The sequence below is a fragment of the Mus musculus genome, chromosome 14 (genome assembly GCF_000001635.26).
Source record: "Mus musculus strain C57BL/6J chromosome 14, GRCm38.p6 C57BL/6J".
Taxonomy (NCBI): domain Eukaryota; kingdom Metazoa; phylum Chordata; class Mammalia; order Rodentia; family Muridae; genus Mus; species Mus musculus.
The window spans coordinates 62,651,075-62,664,243 of record NC_000080.6 but is presented as its reverse complement, the minus strand read 5'-3'; the positions used below and the strand labels follow the sequence as shown (position 1 = coordinate 62,664,243).

Sequence of the window (13,169 nt, the reverse complement as noted above, 5' to 3'; positions counted from 1 at the left end):
TCCTCCTCAGAACTGTGTCCTCCCAGGAAGAGGGGCTACCATGAGTAGCAAAGGAATCCAGAAGGGAGCAAGAAGAGCAGAGCAGAGCACTTTCACTACAGTAGCAATCTTTGCTAATTGCTTCAACTGTGGAATCAGACTAGGCCAATGGGAGAGAAATACCCAGTCCAAAGCACTTCCTATACAAGCTTATAAGCAAAGGCCTGGGCTCAGTGGAATTCCCTTTAAATAAAGATCTAAGAGAAAAAGCCATGTTTCCCAGCTCTTCCCTTCAGGGCTGAACACAAATACACGTGACCTCGGAACCCACGGAGTGGGAATTTGCATGGGTGCGTATGTCTAGAGAGAAAGTAGGCTTTACTCTAAGGTCATTAGTGAAAGCTTCAAGTCCTACTTTGAGAGTTCGTGCAGCTTCTATCAGCTTCCGAGACAAGAGCACTTGCAACCCTTAGCAAATAGACTTTGATGCCCAGACTCCTGGTGACCCAGGTCCTGCCATGACTACCAGGGATGTGTTGTATACTCACCGACTCTTTAATCAAATGGTAGTTTCCTTGTTTGATTCTGTTCTTGTGCCTTGAGCATCAACATGCTGCCCTTTTTAAAAGAGTAGGAGCAGAATGTGCCCCGAATCACAAGACATCCCAGGGAGGAAGCTGGTAATTGCCGTCTCTGCCGGCGATGTCTCTACCACTCCGTCCAAATTCCTGGAGCCTGGACGTTCTGCAGGGAGCCAGGAGAAGCATCTCAGCTGTAGGCAGCAAAGCCCAGATGAGAGCAGAGTATGCCTCGGGGACAGAGCCAGCCATGCCCATCAAGCCTTCTAAGGCTTGTGACCTGGTTGTACCAGCAAGGAACCCTCCATCTAGCCCTTTATGACTTTGAAGAATTCCGAGATAACTCTGGGTTTTTGCTGGGTGCCAGGTACCTAGTGCCTCTCTCCTCCTCCTGGAAACAAAACAATAGGTCAGTCTTTGAGCATGGCCTGGAACTTTCAGCAAGTGCAGGGCTGAAAAAGAAAAAAAAGCAAGCAGTGCAAAGTCTGGTTCAATCAGGTTAGAGCAAGACAGCTGGCCTCATCCATTATTAACAAAATCGAGTGTACCTGCTGTGTAATATGAGCCCTAGAACAGTCCTCAGATACAGTGCAACAAGCCCACTATAATAATTTAAGAAAGAGAGATCCCATGGGGGGTCCCTTTAACTTGACAAGTACTCACACCCCTATAATCAGTGGGCAATTCACTTTAAAGTTTAATCATAGATATTCAATCCAAGGGTATTTTGGGTCTTAGGATAGTTACAGTTCTGTAGCTGTTTCATATGAAATCTCTTCAAATCTTGAATTTTGATGTAAATTCACCATTGTGTGTCTTGGACTCTAAGCTACAGTATGGCAGGGGAAAGAAATGTATTTAACTTCTGTCAAAGTACCCAGAGAAAGCATTCATTCCATCTATTCGTGCATCCAAGAACTAGCTCCTGATTGCCTGCTGGGCCCCAAGGCTCTAGGCCTGGTTGGGGAATGTAGCATTGAATCAGCAGCCTGGGCTACACTCTCACTGGACTCTTGTCTTTCACTTTGAACGTGGACTTTAGATGTTTACACTGACAGCGTTAAACAGAAAGCTGCAGTAAATCCAAGGGCTTTTTGCGATGCCTCAAGGTTCTTAAGGTGGACTGACTTTAGCTAAAGTCGATTAATTAAGTAATTGCCAATAGCAGTACGGAGAGATGCCTGAGAAACGACTTCTGAAATTGGGCAATCTGGCTGTGTCACTTCTGTGAATGTGATTTCCTAACTTTATGAATGTACAATTCTAAACTGCTTTTGAAAACATTTTCATGAAACAATGCCAGGAAAACTTTAAATGCTCGAGACATTTCTCACATGGACTAAATATTTCAATGTGTGGATGAATAAAATATGAATAGCAACTGATGTTGCTTTGGGGTACTCAGCAGAAGCTGGTGTGTCATCATGGTGTCTGACCAGTTATAGAGATTGCATGTTGGCATCCATCTTGCCAGGATTGGTTATTTATATGGATATTGGTTATTCATAGCCGTAAAAACAAGCAAAGTGAACATTATTGAGTATATCCTCCATGCTCTATGAAGTTAGAAATTTTCCATTCACAGCTGCACATTGTGTGAATCCCCATGACAGTGCCATGAGCACACATATTACTCCCATTTCACAGAGGGAGAAATTAAGACAGAAGAACTCAAGATTCTGTTGAGGCTTGAACTTATATCCCCTGCTTTTACTCTCAGGCTTATGTTATTTCCCACAGCCTCAGTGGTGTCTGTTAAAGGAGCCAAGACATTGGATCTTTTGAACTCCCCATGGGATTCTAAGGCTTTTGATAGTCTATCCAGACTCTATGGATTGGTGACATGCTTCTAGACTGCTTTCATTTCTCAGGGCTGTTCTGGTGAAGCACCTCTAGACAGACAAAGTATGGTGCTTTTAGATTACGATGCTTCTTCTCATTTGTTCTGGTCACCCTGGTGATACCTACTTTAGCTCCTTCTCTCTCCCTTTAGGACTCACTAGTTCTTAGCCTATTTCCAACTAGGGACTTTCCAGCAAGCACATGTAGCTGGAAGGCACACGCTATTTCCACCTTCTGGATTCACCAGAGCCCTTGCCAGCTGCCTTTCATTGTCCTATCCCATCTTGAAACCCAGAATCAGTCCACACTGTCTCAGGGGAAACTTGTTTCAAGTTCCTTGACCAGGCCACTGAAGGCATCAAATTATAGTTGACAAGCTGAAGACCTGAAAAGAGTTGTATTTATTCTCCCAACCAACCAACCAACAAAAATGAAACCAGAAGAATCAACATTCTCAACCCTTATATGAATTAGACTCCTGAGCACTGTTAAGACTCCTGATGAAACAAGAAGGTGACTTGAAGAAAGAGGGGAAGAAAGGAAGGAAGGAAGGAAGGAAGGCAGGCAGGCAAGAAGGAAGAAAGACTCAACTAATAAAGTAACTCCAGGTGTTCAAATCCCAACACAGAAATAAAAGCAATATGAAGCCCCAAAGTAATGGCACCCATTGAAGATGACTTAGAAGAACTCCCAGATAAAAAATTAAAAATAATGATTAATAACTATGGTCAAACACTCAAAGACAAAAACCAAGTGAAGAATGAAACAAGATGTCCAATCTGAGACATGAAAACTGTTTGAATTTTAAGAAAACTCAACCTGAAATGATTGTGGAAATGAAAAACTCAATAAGTCAATTAAGAATCCCAATGGAAAGCCTCAGGAACAGAATGACCACGTGGAAAAGAGAGTTGGGAATAGAAACCTAGCAGAGGAGTTGGATAGCTCAGGAAAGGTCAATGAGATGAAAATATATGAATGGAAGGAACATGGAAAGGTTTGAGGTACCACGAAAAGACACAAGCTCTGAATTATGCTCATAAAGCAGGTAAGGAAACCCTAGCAGAGACAGGAAATGTCTTCAGGAATATCATAGAAGAAAAATTTCCAAAACTGGAAAGAGAAACGCTATTCATCTAGAAAGATGCTTTTAGAAGGTAGAACAAACAAGGCCAGGAAGGAAATTCTCCATGATGCATTACAACTAAAACATTAAAACCAGAATCACAAAGGGCTATTGAAACTTGTAAGAGAGAAAGGCCAAGTTATGTACAAGACTAGCACTGGGTTGTCTGGCAGAGACCTTCAATGCCAAAAGGGCTGGAAAGCTGTGCTTTAAGTGCCTGATGACCAGAACTTTCAATCCAGATTAGCATATGCAGTACAACTATCTATTGGAATTGAAGGAGAAACAAAAATGTCCCATGATAAAGACAGATTATAGGGCTTTATGAATACTAAGCCATCTCTATAGAGGATATGAGAAGAACACTTCAACCTGAAGAGAAGAACAAATTCACCCAGGAGGTCAAATAATACCAGAACAGGTAACCAAAAGAGATCTAAATAAATATAAAAAGTAAAGTCAATAAAATGTCAGGGATTACTGCACTGAATATTAATTGTGTCAATTCCCCAATAAAAAGACACAGGCTGGTAGGTTGGATTATAAAATAAGATCCATTAATTTTTGTTGTTGTTGCCTTCGGGGGGGGGGGGGAAGGGACCTCACCATCAAGAGAGCCATCACTTTGTGGTAAAAATGGTATTCTAAGCAAATGGAACTGAAAAAAGCAGAGATAGCTATTCTAATATCTGACAAAATAGATTTCAAATCAAAACTTGTCAGAAGAGATAAGGAAGGATTTATTAAGAGAAAAATTCACCAACAGGATATTATAATCCAAAATATATATATATGCACAAAACATGGAGGGAGCCTAATTCTATAAATGAGACACTGTTAGATATAAAACTATAGGTTGATGCCAACACGTTGATAGTGGGTGATGTCAACACCCTACACTCACCAATAGATAATGTGGGAGAAAAAAAACTAAATAGAAAAACTTTGGAGCTAAATGGCATTATAAATTAAATGTACAACAGCATATACAGAGCATTCCACACAAACATTGAAGAATACACAGTCTTCTCAGCAGCCCATGGGACTTTCCTCAAAATCTATTCCCTATTAAGACACAAAGCAAGTCTCCATAAATATAGGAAAACAAAATCTGCAGTCAATCTGACCATAGTTGGGTAAAGCTGGCTGTCAAAAGCAAGAGAAAGCTCATGGAAAGTAAGCAACATACAACTGGGCCAAAAGAGAAATGAAGGAAGAAAAATTTAAAATGTCTGTAATTGAATAAAAATGTAAACACAACTGAAATCTATAGGATGCGCCAGAGGTGTTCCTAAGTCATTAGAGCACTAAGGGCCTATATTAAAATGTTTGAGACATCTCAAATTAACAAGTATATATTCCCAAAAGACTTATAAAAACAGGAATGAACATTACCTGGGAAAAGTAGACAGAAACAATAATCAAAGTCAGGGCTGAAATCAAACAAACAATAAAAGTAATCAATGAAATAGAGTTGGTTTTTGGAAAAGAGTAACAAGAGTGACAAACCTTTATCCAAATAAACCAAATGAAAGGGAAAAGAATCTAAATTAATGGAATTAAGAATGAAATGGGAGATAGTGCAACAGACACAGGACATGTTTTAAAAATCTATATTTCACCAAATTGGAAAACTTAAGAGAAACAGGTGAGTTTCTAGATAAATTTAGCACACTAAACACTAAATAAAGATGAAATAAATGAATTTAATAGACTCATAATATAGCAATGAGGTAGAAGCAGTAACTAAAAGTCTCTCAATAAAATAACCAGAGCAAGACAGATTTAGCACAGAATCTTTTTTTTTATGTAGTGTATTTTTTTTTATTATGTATTTATTTCATTTACATTCCCAATGCTATCCCAAAAGTCCCCTACACGCTCCCCCACCCACTCCCACTTCTTGGCCTGGCGTTCCCCTGTACTGAGGCATATAAAGTTTGCACGACCAACGGGCCTCTCTTTTCACTGATGGCTGACTAGTCCATCTTCTAATACATATGCAGCTAGAGACAAGAGCTCCGGGGGGTACTGGTTAGATCATATTGTTGTTCCACCTATAGGATTGCAGATCCCTTTAGCTCCTTGGATACTTTCTCTAGCTCCTCCACTGGGGGCCCTGTGCTCCATCCAATAGCTGACTGTGAGCATCCACTTCTGTGTTTGCTAGGCCCTGGCATAGTCTCACAAGAGACAGCTATATCTGGGTCCTTTCAGCAAAATCTTGCTAGTGTATGCAATGGTGTCAGCGTTTGGGGGCTGATTATTGGATGGATCCCCAGATATGGCAGTCTCTAGATGGTCCATCCTTTCGTCTCAGCTCCAAACTTTGTCTCTGTAACTCCTTCCATGGGTGTTTTGTTCCCAATTCTAAGAAGGGGCAAAGTGTCCATACTTTGGCCTTCATTCTTCTTGAGTTTCATGTGTTTAGCAAATTGTATCTTATATCTTGGGTATTCTAAGTTTCTGGGCTGATATTGACTTATCAGTGAGTACACAGAATCTTTTCAGATCTTTCAAATAAACACTAATACCAATACTACTGTAACTATCACACAAATTAGAAAGGAATGTATACGTCCAAAGTCTTCCTGTGAACTCTTAATTACACTCATGCCAAAAACTAAGCAAAGACTGAATAAAAATCCTTAAAAGTAGCAATTAAAAATTGAGACCTTGTGAAATTAAAAAGCTTTTGTACGGTAAAAGACATCATCACTCAAGCAAAGAGGTAGCCCACAAAATAGGGGAAAAAAGCTTTACCAGGTATGCATCTGACAGACGGTATTGAGAATATAAAGAACTGAAGACCTAAACATCAAAGAACAAACAACCCAGAAGGAAACTGGGGTATGAAACTAAACAGTGAGTTCTCAGAAGATGAAATGTAAGTGGCTGAGAAATGCTTTAAAAATATTCAGTCTCTTCGGAGAAATGCAAATTAAAACTATTTTGAAATTTCATGTCACCACAGTCAGAGTGGCTAAGGTCAACAAACCAAATCACATGATGACAGATGCGGGTGTGGACGTGGGGAAGAGAAAATCCTTAGTCACTGCTGGCAGGAGTGCAAACTGATACAGCCACAGTGGAAATCAGCATTCAGGAGCCCCCCAAAAACTAGAAATGTATCTACCACACAACTTAGCTATAGCACCCTTGAATGTTGTGTGGGCTGGTTTTATGTCAATCAGCCTAAGCTAGAGTCATCAGACAGGAGGGAGCCTAAATGCCTCCCTGATTTCAGTTGAGAAAATGCCTCCATAAGATCAGGTTGTAGGCAAGTCTGTAGGGCATTTTCTTAAGTAGTGATTGATGGGGGAGGGACCCGCTCATTATGGGTGGGGCCACCCCTGGGCAGGTGGTCCTGGGTTGTAAAAGAAAGGAGGCTGAGTAAGCCAGGAGGAACAAGCCAGTAAGCAGCACCCCTCCATGGCCTCTGTGTCAGCTTCAGCTACAGGTTCATGCTCTGCTTGAGTTTCTGTCTTGACTTCCTTCAATGATGAATAGTGTTATGCAAGTGAAAGCCAAGTACCAATCCCCCATGGGCTTTTGGTAATAGTCTTTTATTATAGCAATATAAACCTAAAGGATGCATACCCAAAGGACTCTATAGTCTAACACGGACATACCTGCATTTTTATGTTCATTTCTGTTCTATTCACAATATCCAGGAACTAGAAATAGACAAATGCTCATCAATGGAGGAATGAATAAGGAAACAGTGGTATATTTGCACAATGGAGTATTATTCTGATGATAGGAAAAATGAAATGATGAAATTAGCAGAAAAATGAGTAAAGCTAGAAACCATCATTCTGAGTGAGAGAACCCTGACCCAGAAAAACAAATGTTACATATTTTCTCTTATTTGTGTATGTTAGCATTGGAGCTTTGGATATGTGTGTTTTATTTGGAATACCCACAGAGGCTAGGAGATTATTAAGGGGACATAGTGTGTGTGTGGGGGGGGGTCGGGGCTCAAGAGAGGAGAGATAGAATGCAGTGGTGTAGAGGGAATAATGGAACAGGAAGGGTTAAATTGTGGTTGGGGAGGGGAGGGCAGGGTGGAGGAGGAGATAAGAAAAAAAATAACACAAAGATCCTTTGAAAAAGACTTATGGAGACTTACTGTTGTGACTCCCTAAAGCAAATACATTAATACATATATTTGAATATATATATATATATATATATATATATATATATATATATTCATTCAAGATGAAGTTATCCTATAATAGAGTGAAGATGCCCATAGCATACACCAAAGGCTAATAAATAAGATGCTCAGTGCTAGGAATGGGTTATGCCTTTTATAGCTGTTGGTCAACAAGGTCCCATAGACGCCCAAACGTTACGAGCTTGGCAGGACTCTTGGTTACCTTCTCGATCTTGACAGTAAGAGCCTACTACTAAAACCACCACATACCTGAGTTGTGAAATAATGAGAAATCAAGCTGAAAGCTCCATCCCTGCAGGCTAGCGTTCATAGTGCTTGAAAGCTCTATCCAGGCTCCCAGGGGAGAACAGGAGTCATCAGTCTCTTACCCCGCTGTGAACCCTGAGAGCTATAATAGCAATGACTGGCCTAGTAAGATGTGCCCATGGATACAAACGTGCCATAAATATTGTGGGAGTAACCAACCACTCTCTGCTTGAATTTAAGTCCTGTTCCACAAGATGAAACCAACACCTGGCTCCATTATCTGATTAAGGATCACCTTCTACATCATTCTGCTAAATAGGAATTTATATTTATATCTACCATATAATCTAATAATAAATAGTATTAAACTTGATCCTAATAACATCATTATACCCATAGATTTCCCAACTTTCTTCTGAATAGCTTCTATTTGCAGTAGATGGTAATTATCTCAGAGTCCCTCAACCGACCATGGGTCAGAGAATGAGACTGAAGAATGCTTAGCCCTAAGTGGAACACCTATACTTCACCTCCTTCATTTCAACCTTCAAGGATCATTGTAAAAGAGGAGGTAAAAAGAATGTAGGAGCTAAAGGTGTTGGATGACCACAAGGAAGCAGTACCTTCTGGTCATAGCAGGGTAGTTGCTCATCTGGACTCACAGCAGTTTATGACAGAATGCACAACACCTGGAAAAGGCCAAGCCAGACAAAATCCAGTATGGAGAAGTGAGATAGTCATGAAGTCCACCTCCTTTTTTTTTTTCCATTCTTTTTTTCCTTTTACTAAATAACTTCTTTATTTACATTTCAAATTTTACCCCCTTTCCTCATTTCCCCTCTGAACCCCCCATCCCATCCTCCCTGCCCCTGCTCACCAACCCACTCACTCCCGCTTCCCTTTCCTGGCATTCCCCTACACTGGGGCATCAAGCCTTCACAAGGTTAAGGGCCTTTCCAATCATTGATGTCCGACAAGGACAACCTGTGCTACATATGAGGCTGGAGCCTTGAGTCCCTCCATGTGTACTCTTTGGTTGGTGGTTTAGTCCCTGGGAGCTCTGGGGTTACTGGTTGGTTCATATTGTTGTTCTTCCTATGGGGCTGCAAACCCCTTCAGCTCCTTGGGTCCTTTCTCTAGTTTCTCCATTGGGGACCCTGTGCTCTGACCAATGGGTGACTGTGAGCCTCCACTTCTGTATTTGTCAGGCACTGGCAGAGCCTCTCAGGAGACTGTCTCCTGAGAAGTCCCACTCCTAACTGAGGAGCTATTAGCAATTGATTGCTACCTGGAGAACAGTCAGTTTTCTCTAAGATTGTAGCTCCTGTAAGTCATATCCTACCACACATCCAAGAATACTTGGGCAGCACAAATTGGACTTGATACATTTTTTAAAAAATCCATATTCCTATCTTTTCTTTAAAAATGTATTTATTTATTTACATCCCAAATGTTTTTCTCCTTGCCCCTCTCCCATCCCTTCCTAACCAAATCCCTCCCCATCCACCTCCACTATTCCTCGGAGAGGATACCTACCTTGGGCATATCCCGCACCATGGTGTGTCAAATCTCTGCAGGATTGGGTTCATCCTCTCTCACTGAGGCAGGACAAGGCAGCCTTCTGCTATATATGTGCTGGGGGGTCTCTGGCCAGCTTGTGTATGCTCTTTGGTTGGTGGTTCAGTCACTGAGAGCTCCTAGGGGTTCGGGTTAGTTGACTCTGTTGCTCTTCCTGTGGAGTTCTCATCCCTTTCAGGACCTTCAACCCCCCCCCCCCCCCGCAAACTTCCACAAGGGTCTCCCACTGTTGTCCAATGTTTTGCTTTGGGTATTTGCATTTATTTTGGTCAGTTGCTGAGTAGAGCCTCTCAGAGGACTGTTATGCTAGGCTCCTGTCTGTAAGCATAATGGAATATCATTAATAGTGTCAGGGATTGGTGTTTGCCCATTGGATGGCTCTCAGGTTGGCTGGTTATTGGTTGGCCATTCATTCCTTCAGTTTCTGCTCTGTCTTTGCCCTTACATTTCTTTTAGCCAGAACACATTTTGGGTCAAAAGTTTTGTGGGTGGGTTAGTGTCCTTATTCCTCTACTGGAGGTCCTGCCTGTCTATTCAGATTCCATGTCCCCACAGTTGGGCATCTTGGCTAAGGTTACCTGTATTGACTCCTGGGAGCCTCCTCTATCCCATGTCTCAGGGATTGCCAAGAAATTCCCCCCTTCCCCAGCAGCTACAGAGTTCCATTCATTCTCCTAGTCTTCTGGTTCTCTCTTCTGTCTCTTCCCACCTTAAAAAAAAAAAGAAAAGACTTCCAGAATCACAAGCTAAAATAAATCTATACTCCTTTTGAAAAAGAAAAAAAAAAGGTGGCGGGGAGCAGGGATGTCAGAGGAGTTAGGGAAGGGAAGTATTAAATATGATGAAAACATTCTATAGAATTCTCAAAGAAGTAATAAAACATATATTAAAGAAGAATGACATAAACATTTTATGATTATTCACTTTCCACTGGCTAATTTCGTATAGGCATAACTATATAATCTTCAAACCTGGAGTCTAGTTAAACTAATATGTCGAATAGAAGCATGCTGTTTAAATTCAGGTAGACCATGTTTAATATACAGGTGTTTCCTCATTGTTGTGTATTGCCGGCTTGCTTGGGTTTGTGTGGGGACAATCCTTATTCGTACGTAGTTCTACTCTTTAGGAGTTCATGATAGGAAGAAAGCACACTAGCTGTCTGAGATATGTCCTCATAAAAGAAAGAAGCCCTAGGGCCAGGACAAGCTAGAGAGTAATATGAAGGAATGAGATATAATGGAGTTAGAGGAAAACCATGTACTGTGCATTTGAGCCTCTGCCTGTCTTTCTAGAGGGAATGATGGAAGGAACCATATCGGAGTTTCCTGCTGTTGGTGCTGACTGTTGCAACATCGCCTTACAATTCTTCAAAGTTACCCAGTGCATAGGGTTCAAACAACTAACCTTCTGATGCCTGCCAGCACCATTGATCAGATAATGCACCCGACTGCCTTTTACTGACTATAGATCCAGAGCTAAGTAACTCTGTGATTTGCCCGGAGCTTCAGTTACCTCTTCAACACAGCAGGCTTATAGGAACCACCTCTCACTCTGAAGATGCATGAGTCAGCCTCTCTGCACCACCCAATTTACTAAGAGTGGAAGGCCAAAAGGATCAGAGTCTGTGGATCAAGTCCTCTTGTGCCACTTTCTGTTACAGTAACAAAATACCTAAGGAAATCAATTTATAAGGAGAAAAGGTTTATATTGGCTCACAGTTCCATAGGTCCCAGTCCATGGTCAGTTAGCACCACTGTCTTTGGGTGGTGAGCATATTATGTTGGAAGTACACACACACACACACACACACACACACACACACACACACACACACACACACAGAGAGAGAGAGAGAGAGAGAGAGAGAGAGAGAGAGAGAGAGAGAGAGAGATGTTAATGATTCCCGATTCCTTCAAAGGCAGTCACCCAATTACCTAACTTCTTCAAATAAAAATCTCTTAAACTTTCTACTTCTCAGTAACACCAAGGGCTGGAGACCAAGCCTTTTGATATGCCAGTCTTTGGGAGACATTTTAGATTCAAACTACAGCATGTGCCTTAGTTAGGGTTTTACTGAACAGACACCATGGCCAGGGTAACTCTTATAAGGACAACATTTAATTGGGGCTGGCTTACAGGTTCAGAGGTTCAGTCCATTATCATTGAAGTGAGAACATGGCAGAGTCCAGGCAGGCATGGTTCAGGAGGAGCTGAGAGTTCTAGATCTTTGTCTGAAGGCTTCTGGCAGAAGGCTGACTTCCAGGCAGCTAGGATGAGGGTCGTAAAGCCTACATCCAGTGACATACTTACTATAACAAGGCCACACCTACTCCAACAGGGCTAAGCATATTCAAACTACCACAGGTATTCAAATGTCATTCAAAAGGAGAGCCTAGAAAATGTTACTTTTATTAATTTTTTTACATTTATTTGTAACAGAAGCTTCTATTTATGAATTCAGAACTAATTTTTCTTCTTAGACACAATCTTCCTATGAACCCCACCTAGGTTTGCCTCAACACTGTGATTCCCCTGCCTCTGCATGTGTTCAGTTTCAGAGGTTAAGTTTTGTCTAACTATGAAAAGTAAGTCACTCAATACTGCTATCTTGCAGCCAAGGCACATCGGTTTCTTTTCTTGTTTCTCTAACCAAATCATCCACAGGAAGCGAGTTGAGGCAAGAAGAGCTGACTTTGGCTTACAGTTTGAGGGTACAATCTGTCATGGTAAGAGCGGAGTGAGGTGGCTGGTCCCATTGAGTTCCTCATCAGAAGGTAGAGAACAGTTAGAAAATGTCACCAGGTTATCAAACACAAGATCTGCCCCTAGTGACTCCCCTCCTTGGGCAATGCCTCACTCCCTAAAGGTTCTATAGCCTTCCAAATAGGATCCACTAGCTGGGGATCCAGGATTCAAACACATAAGCCCATGAGGGAAAGATTCACATTCAAATCATGACACTAGGAGAGAGCTAACCCCCCCCCCCCCCCCCAGTTCATGCCAGCCAACCTGGCCCTGGCCAAGCCCCCTCACCTCTTGTTTGTTTCTTAGTTCCCCCTGAGTAATATGCATTTTCTATGGATCCATTTAACTTTGCATATGGATCCATTTAACTTTATATACTTCACTATGGCTCTGAATGTCCTCTGGTGAACACTGTGTTCTTAGACCTATGGAGCACCGTTACATTCCATTCCACCCCCCACCCCCCACGTAGCTAGTGGTGGCACTCTTCACAGTGTGCAAATACCACAGTGGCTTCATGCACTCCCACAGTGTGGTTCTCAGTGCACACAGTCCCTGCACTTCTCATATGGGCTGTACTCCCTCCCCAGAACAATTATAGAGGGAACCAGTTTTGGGGACTAAGATGTATATGCATGCCATTGGAACATGGTCCACCTGGGTGATAGAGCATCTGCCTTTATTGTGCCTACCTACATCCCACATCCCAAACAACATGTATCTAGCCCACGGTCAGTTAGCATCACTGCCTTTGGGTGGTGAGCATATTATGTTGGAAGTACATAACTGAGTACTTCTCTCTTATTTTTCTGGTGTGCTTAATACAAAATGGTATTTCACTGGGTTAATGTGGTCATCTGGGTGGCCACCAGTGATGTGGAGGATTTCA

General features: G+C 41.8%; 1 protein-coding gene across 2 annotated transcripts in view; it reads right to left on the bottom strand.

Moving 5' to 3' along the window:
- Serpine3 (serpin peptidase inhibitor, clade E (nexin, plasminogen activator inhibitor type 1), member 3) overlaps positions 1–946 on the bottom strand; it is a 28,946-nt gene extending 28,000 nt beyond the window's left edge. The window contains exon 1 of one of the 2 annotated variants that reach the window (XM_017316054.2): positions 528–946. The gene's annotated coding sequence lies outside the window, so the exon portion shown is untranslated. The remainder of the gene's footprint in view (positions 1–527) is intronic. The other variant, NM_001199945.1, reaches the window with a different exon arrangement.
- Between the last annotated feature and the right edge of the window lie 12,223 nt (positions 947–13,169).